Raw genomic sequence first — 11577 nt, 5'->3', positions numbered from 1 at the left:
GCGTCAATACTTTGGAGGAGGTCGTCTGCAATATTGTTATGCTCATCATAAAGTTGTTCACAATGACTATTCCAGCCTTGTATATATTCCTTTTCGTACCCATGAGGGCCAAAATTCTTAGCAGCAGTAAGAACAGCCCCGACGAATCGAGGGTAGTTTTTAGGTTCTGTTGGGATAAAACAAATGCCGGCCTGAGTGGCCGAGCGGTTCTAGGCGCTGCAGTCTGGAACCGTGCGACCGCTAAGGTCGCAGGTTTGAATCCTGCCTCGGGCATGGATGTGTGTGGTGTCCTTAGGTTAGTTAGGTTTAAGTAGTTATAAGTTCTAGGGGACTGATGACCTCAGAAGTTAAGGCCCATAGTTCTCAGAGCCATTTGAACCAATAAAACAGATACATTTATCTAGGTGGTCAGAAAAACTCCGCCATTCAGCCCTGCGGAAATTCGATGTGGGTTGTGGTACACATCTCGATATTGCGACAGAGAACCCCATATCGAGGATTGCTGAACTGTGGTGGCTGTGTGGGAAATTAGGTATGACTTCTCTGGATATATGCACCGGGTGCCCTCTGCGGTTCCGGGACACGAAGCGGAGATCCTGGTCGTAATATCTTCGCCAAGCGGGCGATCTGAAAGTTCGCAAATCATTGGCATCATAAATCAGGTATAGACTTTCATTTTCAGCCCAGTCGTTGTGCGCAATACCACACCCATTGTCACGTGCATAGTTCCAGTGATCGTGGTAGCTATTAAAGTCTCCAGCAAAAATCGACGTGTGGGCAGTAATTTACAGAAAATCCAATGGCCACGGCATATTTGGTGACTTGAAAATATTATTTATAATGGTCTCCTCCACTTGTGTACAGACATAATGGATCTCATTTTGTGTATTTGTCGAAATGAGACGAGCATGCTCGACATTGCTCCTTACATACGTGGCAACACCATACACACTGTAATATGTAGCACCCGTAAGATCATAACCATGGATTCGACCTCTTTTACGCAGATCTTCCATAGTTGGAGCATGTGGTTCCTGGATTAGAACTACGACAGTATCATTATCTACAAGGAATTTAGATAGATACTCGCTTTTAGATCGGCTAATGCCTTCAATGTTTAAATAGCATACTCGGATTGAAGGGCCAGGCCTCTTAATCAGCTGGTCCTGAAAAGATCCATTTTGTAAAGCTTTTTCATTTAATTTGTGAGCATGTTTGTAGCCAGTATATCCTATATCTGGTCCGGATGCCCATTCGTTCTTGCTCATTTATCGTTACCCGGGATGCACGTGTGGTTTACACCCCGCTAAAGATATTCCTGGCCCATCTGGATCATGTACATTTCCGACTTCCTGAGGAGTTAGGGAAAACAAAACACAGTGTGATTTGATACCTGAAGTTAGACGTTAAGAAAATGCTTCAAATGTCAATTTTCTCCCACCCATTGAGCGGTATTACACCTGATGTCGATTACTATATGCTATAGCATAAATTACGACACAAAAAAAGAAAAAAAAAACAGATCTCGTGAAAGCACATTACACAGACTCTTATGTTCAAACACTCCTTACGTTACAGTTATTTATTACTCATCCGCCCACATAACACGACACACAGCCATGCAACAGAACGCTGAGGTAGACGGCAGTCGTAAACCTAAGTCGATATGTACCGATCACAACTTCGGACGGAGCTCAGCTGGTGTTGGTTATAATGTTGCTGGGAGTCGTATACAAAATACAGTCGTAACGTATCTCACACACACACACACACACACATACACACAATAGCTCATCCCACGCCACTGTCCATTGCATCCGAACACCCATACTCACGTTCACTGGCGCCGCCGTTCAGATTTAATACACGATTCACTGCGCCCCACCGCCCCCCCCCCCCAGCCACCCTTCCCACAAACCCCGTGGACAATGGGCCTTGCCGTTGATGGAGAGGCTTGCGCTCCTCAGTAATACAGATAGCCGTACTGTAGGTGTAACCAGAACGGAGGGCTATCTGTTTAGAGACCAGAAAAACGTCTCGTTCCTCGCCTTATCAGTAGTTGCCGGGGCAACAGTCTGGATGATTGGCTGATCAACCAAAACGGCCTTGCTATGCTGGTGCTGCGAGCGGCTGAAAACAAGGGAAACCTACAGTCGATATTTTCCCCGAGAGCATGCATCCTCTACCGCATGATTAAATGATGATGTTATCCTCGTGGGTAAAATATTCCGGAAGTAAAACAGTCCCTCATTACGATCTCCCGGCGGGGACTGCTCAGGCGGAAGTCGTTATCAGGAGAAACAAAACCGGCTTTCTACGCATCGGAGCATTGAATGTCAGATCCCTTAATCGGGCAGCCAGGATGGAAAAATTAAATAGGGAAATCGATTGGTTTGAGTTTGATGTAGTGGGAATTAGTGAAGTTCGGTGTGCACGAGAAACAAGACTTCTGGTCAGGTGAATACATGGTTATAAATACAAAATCAAATAGGGGTAATGCAGGAGTAGGTTTATCAATTAATAAAACAATAGGAGCGCCGGTAAGCTACTACAAGCAGCTTAGTGAACGCATTATTGTAGCCAAGATAGACACGAAGCCAACGCGTACAACAGTAGTACAAGTTTATATGCCAATTAGCTCCGCAGATAATGAAGAGATTGAAAAATGTATGATGAGATAAAAGAAGTTATTCGGGTAGTTAAGGAAGACGAAAATTTATCAGTCATTGGGGACTGGAATTCGATAGTAGGAAAAGGAAGAGAAGGGAAAACAGTAGGTGAACATGGACTTGGGAAAAGGAGTGAAAGAGGAAGCCACCTGGCAGAATTCTGCATAGAGCACAATTTACGCATGGCTAACATTTAGTTTAAGAACCATGAAAGGCGGTTGTATATGTGGAAGAGGCATGGAAACACCAGAAGGTTTCAGATAAATTGCATAATGACAAATTTCCTATTTGCTTCTGTCTCGGGTTCTTTTAGTTCCTTTAGTTTTATGAGCCAAGGTTTCCTACTCCATTTAACTATTGGATTGTAGAGCAAAGATAATTCGCGGTCTGTGCAGAGAATTAACTCTTACAGTGTTCGGCACCACATCTTGTTCCATGCACAAGGCCCCTGGAGCCTTTTCACTCTACTCATATACATCCTAAAGGGTTCTCTATCACCTATTAACGACCGAAGTACATATCAATCAAACGCCGCATTTCCCTAGCGGGGATTACTTTATGGCAAAGTTGTCTATGAAACCTTCCAACTGTTTGTCGCGATACTACGGTCGTAGCCAATCATTGTATAAAATTCCCCTTTACGTGTGGATGCAACATCTTCTGTAGTCCAGTATCTCAGAGCCTAAACACATCTTTCTGCTCAGCGGGCAGTACCAAGCAATACTAAACTTCAACAGAATCTGAAATCATATCAACCGAATACACTTGACCTTCTTTCATCATTCTCGAAGACAAATGAGGGTCCATGAAAAACGGGGGCCTATATCACTACGCGCACCCGCTCTTTCATGATCCTGGCAACATTCACCATCCCGCTCTGTACTACAGACCTGTTACCCTGTATGGATACTGCCGACAACTCGTTACTGAACGTTAACTCTGTTAGTGCAATCGTTACTTGGAGACAATCTAGAACATCAGCGTCCTCTCCTTTTTCGAGTAGCAGCTTCATGTCACCCAAACGATTGGCATAATGTGCTACCCCTTCGCGGAACTTGCTCGTATAGGACCTTGAAGAGATTTACACTTCTAGGAATTTAATAAAGGAATGAGTCTCGGACAAAACTACTTCAACTGCAGCACTGCCGTTACTTTCAGTACGCTGTCCCTTCCAGACAACTGAACAGGTTTCGCCAACACCTGGTGAAGATGTTGGGTCAGTTTATCTGCAGGGGCTTCTCCACAAATAGCAACTTTGTAGGCCAATTTGTCATTCTGCAGCCATGGTATCCTGGAAATAACTCTCACGGCGATACCACCACAACAGCAAAGACGCGAAAAGACAAATTTCCAGACTTGTACTATACAATATCCACACGCCTTCACAACACTTAACCAAGCTCTGCATTCATTTGGCACAGTAACATTCGCAGCAGTATAGGCCGAGGCAGAAGTGATGGATGACGTCCATCGGAATTTCTAAAATCATTGGGAAAAATGACAACTAAACGAGTATTCACGTGAGTGTGCGGAGCGTATGACGCCGACTCCATACCACCAGACATTCAGAAAAACATCATCCACACAAAATTGTTAAGGCTTTCGTGGCCACTTGTTGACAAACTGCCTATTGGCTTCTGTCTCGGGTTCTTCGGCCGACGTTCATCTAATGATTTTTCTGACGTTTCGCCAGCACGAGTGGCTGGCATTGTCAAAGCTTCACCCTCCATTGCCGGTGGTGAACTGGAGGCGAGCTCGCGGCCGCAGACTATATGTACCTGGCGCGCCAACGTCCGAGGGCTTCTCCGCGGTCATTTCCGGTGCGGTTCTCCTCTTGCTACCTGCGACGGTCGTTCGCTGCAGTACGGGAAGCCAGGATCCGTTTACCTTAAGGCTTTCCTCTTTCTTGTTGAAACTGTTCGCGTGTTTTTGTATTTCTACAGCTTCTCTAAACAAGCGCGTGTGATAGTGCTTCTCTACAGCCAGAACTTCAGCGTGTATCGAAAACCGACACGCACGGACCGATGCCTGCACAAACTGTCAACCCACCACCCGAGCCAGAAAAGAGGCATGATTAGTACGCTTGTAACGAGAGCAGGACGAACATGTGAGCCGCAACACCTCAAACGAGAAATTCAACACCTGGAAACTGTTCTGAGGAGCAATGGGTACTCCACAAATTACATTAGAAGTGTAACAGAGCCAAACACTCAGCGAAGTAAGGCACCAGAAGAAGAAATGTCGGGTACGGCCTTTCTGCCATACATTCCCAGAGGGACGGACAGAATCGGCCGTATATTGCGCAAACATGGCGTAAAGACGATTTTCAAACCGACAAGGAAGATCAAAGAGTGTCTTAGATCGGCGAAGGAGAAAAGAGACCCACTTGCAATGTCGGGAATATACCGTATACCATGCACACGCGGAAAAGTTTATGTCGGAATGACTGGACGATCCATTAACACCAGGATCAAAGAGCATAAGCGACATTGCAGGTTGGGGCAGGTGGAGAAATCGGCCGTGGCAGAGCACGCACTGAATGAGACCGACCACGTAATAAAATTCGCCGACACGGAAGTTCTGGCAGCAGAGAAGCACTATCACACGCGCTTGTTTAGAGAAGCTGTAGAAATACAAAAACACGCGAACAGTTTCAACAAGAAATAGGAAAGCCTTAAGGTAAACGCATCCTGGCTTCCCGTACTGCAGCGAACGACCGTCGCAGGTAGCAAGAGGAGAACCGCACCGGAAATGACCGCGGAGAAGCCCTCGGACGTTGGCGCGCCAGGTACATATAGTCTGCGGCCGCGAGCTCGCCTCCAGTTCACCACCGGCAATGGAGGGTGAAGCTTTGACAATGCCAGCCACTCGTGCTGGCGAAACGTCAGAAAAATCATTAGATGAACGTCGGCCGAAGAACCCGAGACAGAAGCCAATAGGCAGTTTGTCATCATCCACACAGTTCCAAAGGTAGCATGAGCTGCTAGGTGTGACACAACCAGGTTGGTGATAAGAATTACATACATGAGAATGGAGAAGAAAACTCAAGTTCTATTAGATTACGATCAGTTTGCGCTTAGGAAAGGTGAAGGCACCAGAGAGCAGTCCTGATGTAGAGATTGATAATGGAACCAAAATGAAATATTCATAGGATCTGCCGACCAGGAAAAAAGGTTTGACTGTGTAAAATGGCGCAAGATGCTAGGAATTCTGAGAGAGATAGGAGTAAGCTATACAGAAAAAAGAGGTAATACACAATTTGTACAAGAACAAAGAGGGAACCGTAAAAAAGCTCCAGGACAGGGATGCTGTTTTTCTCTTCTCCCGTTCAATCTATACATCAAACAATAAATGAGAGAAATAAAAGCAAGGTTCGAGTGTAGAATCAAGATTCAGGATAAAAAGAAGTCAATGGTAAGACTCGTTGCTGACATTGCTATCCTCAGTCAAAGTGAGGAAAAATTACAGGATGTGTTGGACAGAATGAACGGTCTAATGAGCACAGAATATTGATTGAGAGTAAACTGAAGAAAGACAAAATGAGAAACTCGAAATACTTGAGAAAAGAACAAGTAATTACGAAGTAAAAGAAGATAAGGAATTCTGCTATCCCAGAAGCAAAATTGCCCATGACGGATGAAGCAAGGCGGACAGAAAAAGCACCTAGTGCAGGCAAAAAGGGCATTCCTAGCCAAGAGAAGTCTGCTAGTATCAAACGTGGGCCTTACTTTGAGGGAGACATTTCTGGGTGGTCTTATGCCAGAATGAACAAAGGGGTATTTTTTAAGAAATTGAGTTATTCACAGTTTTAAAATGATGGGGTCTCATTCAGTCTTGTGCCAAAACAAACTATCTGACAACTCGACTCATTCCGTTGCTGCAGCAAGGCATTTCTCTGGCAGTAAGTTAGCACTATTCATTCTCTTATTTCAAAGTGAACCATACGACATGACAGGGTAGCTAACGCGGTACATAGCTCGGTAACACGTTTCTGCGCAATGGCAGAAAACGATGCTGATTGTGAAGTCGAGCCGTTTATTTCTTGTTCGTCAATGTATATGAACCTAGCGATGGCCCCTTTCAATCATCAGATGTTAAAGTGAATTGTAATAACTAGTTACACTTTCATTTACATAATAAACTGGTTTATTTGACGTTACGTTGTTTATCTCACATGCCAGAATGAACTATGACCACGAGTGGTAAATCTACGGTCACTGCACAATCAGTAGTGAGTGGATTTCGTTATTGCGGCCAGTGTTTCCACATAATAATGAGGAGAGAAATATTGACCTTGTTGAATAAAATACCTTTTTATTTAGGGCAGGAAGCATGCTTTACTGTGGAGATTGTTCACTCTGTCAAAAGAGTTCCTTAAAGAATTGTATCTCGCATATTCGTCAGCCCCAAATTAATGAAATGGAATATCTTAACTTAGTCTCATAACTGGAATACTGAAGAAATCAATTTTTAAAACCGATTTGTAAATCTAAGTAATTTGTTTTTCAGATGAACATGAAATTTCCGGGAGTAAAAGAAACAAAGGAAACAGGGAACAATGGAAGACAAACCTAAGGAAGAAGAACCGACATAGTGGGAACACTTATGTTAACAGTAAAGGGGATGACTGCCCCAGGAAAGACATTTGTTGATTTTAATTGATCCTCTAGAGAAAAATACTGGCAAGAAATAAATTGTGAGGAGAAAAGAAAGTTTTTTGACACTTTTTATGAAAGTGGGTTTTGGGATGTGCAGACATCAGTAACATATGCTTCAGTTAAAAATGCTCCCATGAAAAGAACGCATTCTAAAACCGACAAGAAGAAGTTTTCTAGGAACTATTAGATTCCTAGTGCGGGTGTAAATGATGTGAAGGCATGAAAAGAAACTTATCTAATGGCACTGCAGATTTCTAGCAGCAGGGTGCATCGGGGCATAGCCAAAAGAAAGACAAGTTCTATATGTGATCAGCGCGGAAAACACGTACTTCATAATAAACGTGCTGATTCAATGATTATTCGTATCCAAATCATATTAATAGTTTTTACACTACATCGAGTAACAACTGCAGAAGAGATTCGACAAAAAAGTACTTGGACAGCAGACTTAATCTTAGTTTGATGTACAGATTGTTCATTGATAAGCTGAAAAAAGAAGAGCCCAATGTTAAACCTCCCAGCCAATCACTCTACGAAAAAGTATTTAAACGAGACTTCAATCTCAGTTTCAAGCCTCCTCAAAAGGATACATGTCTGACATGCGTCAGGCTAAAAGTTCTAATTACAACAGAGGAGACACTTAGGCTTGGTGAGGTAGACACTGAGATGCTACGAAGATTAGGAAAGGTGCAGGAATTGCACCACATAAAGGCTGAAGCTGCAACAGATTGTCTGAAAAGGGATATGGGGAACTCGAAGACAGAAGATAATCTTACGGTTTTTTCATTTGATCTGCAGAAAGCATTACTGCTGCCAAGATTACAACAAGTGTTGCATGCTATAAACGTCAATTCTCTTGCTGTAATATTAGAATGCATGACTTTAAAAGTGGAAAGGTAGCAATACATTGCTGGAATGAAAGTATTGCTTCAAGAGGAGTTCAAAAGGTGGTTTGTTGTGTGTTGAAGTATATCGAATCTCATGATATTGGTCGAAAGATGTTAGTATAGTCGAATTAGTGTGGAGGACAAAACAGGATTTTTAACATTACGACAATTTGGATGTATTTGGTTCAGAATGGCATAAGTAACATTAAGGAAATTACCCACAAATTTGGTGAACCTGGTCACACTTATCTTCTGAATGACAGTCATTTTGGGGGTACACACAGGAAACTACAGCGTTGTCCAGAAATATTTCCTCCACAACAGCTTCATTGTATTATTGAGAATGCCAGAAAGAAGATAGGTAAATTTTAAATTGTAAAAATAGATTGTAGTGATTTCAGAAGTGTTATGGTACTGCGATAACCAATGACTAACAGAAAAGTAAATCTTTCTGGAGGAAAGATGGAGTGTCTTAGGATTAAGGAAACGAGATTTTCAAAAGAGAAGCCAGGGATAATGGAATTAAAGTATAAAGTTGAAGAATACTCTTCAGTGAATTTCAATAAACGACTAAACGCTCACCACTGTTGTCTCAGTCAAATCGCACTGCATACACCGTATTCATCAGGACGCACTCCACGCACTGATATACTCAAACATATTCTAAGCCTTATAATCTATGTATCCCAACATACCTTGAATTCTATAAGGGTCTCAAAACGGACGAAGTAACAGAAATGAGCAATGGCAGTAATGAAGAAGATGAGTAATACAGAACCAATATGGGTTGTAGAGAAGTACAGGCATCACCTTAAGTATATTGCAATGTTCTTTCCTAATTCCAAAAATTGTTTAACATCATTGTATTACATAGATACTTAAATTATTTCTGTACGTTTCAGTTGCCAAATATATGTATGCTCGGATATAATAGTAAAACCAAAAAATTACTTTACATTTTGTATCTGAAGTGCATTAATGTGGTGTGGACAAAATAACGTGACCTACATGGATGTTTTTATGTTGCAGCATTAAGTTTCATACTGTAATTTAATAATGTGCTGCAAGGCTCAGAATGTTTGTAAAGTTTTTCACACCCATTATGCACCATACCACATCTATAACCATAAATATCTTTGAATAAATAAATTTCTGCAAACTCATAACTTCAGTCCTTTGTTTCTCAAAACTAACTAAATGTAACTTAGTTCATTCTGGCAAAAGACCACTCATTTTTGAGCGCAGCATTGTATGTTAGTCAATCAAGGACTGTGTCAAAACTGTATCAAAAGAAATTCGAAGCATTTGAGATTTAATCCTACTGAAGCATGTTGAAAATCACGTGGAATATTAAGACAAAGAATGAGGATATTCTCCACAGAATCAGCGAAAAAAGGGACATTTCGACATTTCTAGAGGCGGAGGTTGCGGCCTGTAACACGAGTTGGGACAGCAGTGAATATCTTCTATGGTACTAGAGGGAGCTGTAGATGGTAAAAGCTGTAGGAAAATCAAAGATGGGAACGGATACAACAAATAATTGAAGACATAGGTTACAAGTGCTGCTGTAAGATGAGGAGGCTGGTCCAAGAGAGGAATTCGACAGTAGAATTTAAAAAAAAAAAAAAAAGGGCGAGGCTGAGGAGTTGAAGTGACTTGGTGCAGTGTAGGTGTACAGACGCCTTTGATTCAACGAACTGCAGTTCAGCGCTTCCTTAGTAAATGTACCACGAATAAAACCAATTCTTATGTGGGGTCAAGGCGTATGATTCACTCCACAATAATTAAGAACATTCTTAATGAAGCCTCACGAAAAGAACAAAACTTGAGAGCCAGATCAATGTTAATGATGCCAAAAAACAGCCGAATAAATTTACATTTGCAGCATATGCCACACAACCCACGTAATAACTGCGCCCTAGTTTGCAATGCTCAAAAGCCTCACAGGGACAAAATAAATCAATGAAATGGTAACTTAAATCAATAACACAGCCATTACTAGCTTAGTTGTCAGTGAAACGAAGTTATCTTGCAGATGCAAGTACTTATTACACACATACGCAGAATTTGGTACGATGACTGCACGTTATAATACTAACCAGAAGAATCATAACCAACTGCATGTACCATCAAAGGCAGTGTAAGAATATGGACAACTCTGTACACAACCTGTAATCCCTGGCACAGTACTCGTTAAAGCCTGTGCTGTGGTAAGTGAGCGGGATTCACCTTATGAGAAAGGATTTTCGTATAAATATCGACCGCGTGTACCTGAATGGTGGCAAATCAGACTTACATCCACTCTGGAACAACAATGATACGTCAAGCATGTTCGAAATGCAATCACACGTCAGGATGGATCAAAAGCAAACCAGAAGATGCTACCAATGTAACAATAATACGGTCGCCAGCCTAATTAGGCATTAACTGAGTTTCTTCCCTGAACAAGTTGGTATATATTCTTGCAAAACAACAAGTTGTAACACTGCATAATATAGTAGAATTTTAGAACCAGAAAATCAATTGAAATGGTAGTTTCACGTTCTGTACTGATATGGAAAATCATGAATACATAACACTACACTACAATGTTTACTACAAAACTTTATACTGTCTATTAATCTGATTAAAATCAGGCATAGGTTACCCTAGAAATTGTACTTTCATGCCACACAAAAAATGTCTGTTTTGGTAAAGATAAAACACTGATAAATTTTGACTTTTATATTGACTTTAACTTTTGCTGGTGAAACCAATTTAGAACACTTCAGAATTCAAATGAATGAAGGGGGGACCCTGAAACTGTTACGATCGCTGTATTAAAAAAAATGATTACTGAATTTATTATTCATTCAAGATTTGCAGTATATAAGTTACTACTCTTTTCATCTTATTTACTGTTCATTTAAATGCCTTTAAATCTGTCTCGAAATAATAAACTTCAATACCATATCAATACTAAAGTTATCTTCCGACTTTGTTAGACCTTCGCTATTCATTTACTGGTTCATTAACAAAACATTTCTTTAAACACCATTCTAATATAACTAGTTGTGCAAATAATTATTATTAACACAATTTTTTATTTTCATTTCGGGACACTCGGATTGCACAACGTTTGGAAAGGACTCTGTCTATGTTAGTCGTGAGGATAATTAAATGATGGGAAAGTTCTGGTAAAATTTAGGTTATTGTTGCACCAAGTAAGCACAGTTCACTCTGATCCATACGAATACAGTACTAAAAGTTTCAGCCTGCTAGTATCGATGCGGCGGTTGGCGGGCGGCAAGATGGCGAGGCACAGAGCACACATACAACCACAGCTATGGCTCCTGACGTATCGGCACTTTAGTTCTTCTTAGC

Source organism: Schistocerca nitens, chromosome 2 (assembly GCF_023898315.1).
Source record: "Schistocerca nitens isolate TAMUIC-IGC-003100 chromosome 2, iqSchNite1.1, whole genome shotgun sequence".
Taxonomy (NCBI): Eukaryota; Metazoa; Arthropoda; class Insecta; order Orthoptera; family Acrididae; genus Schistocerca; species Schistocerca nitens.
Note: the sequence above shows the minus strand (reverse complement) of the source record.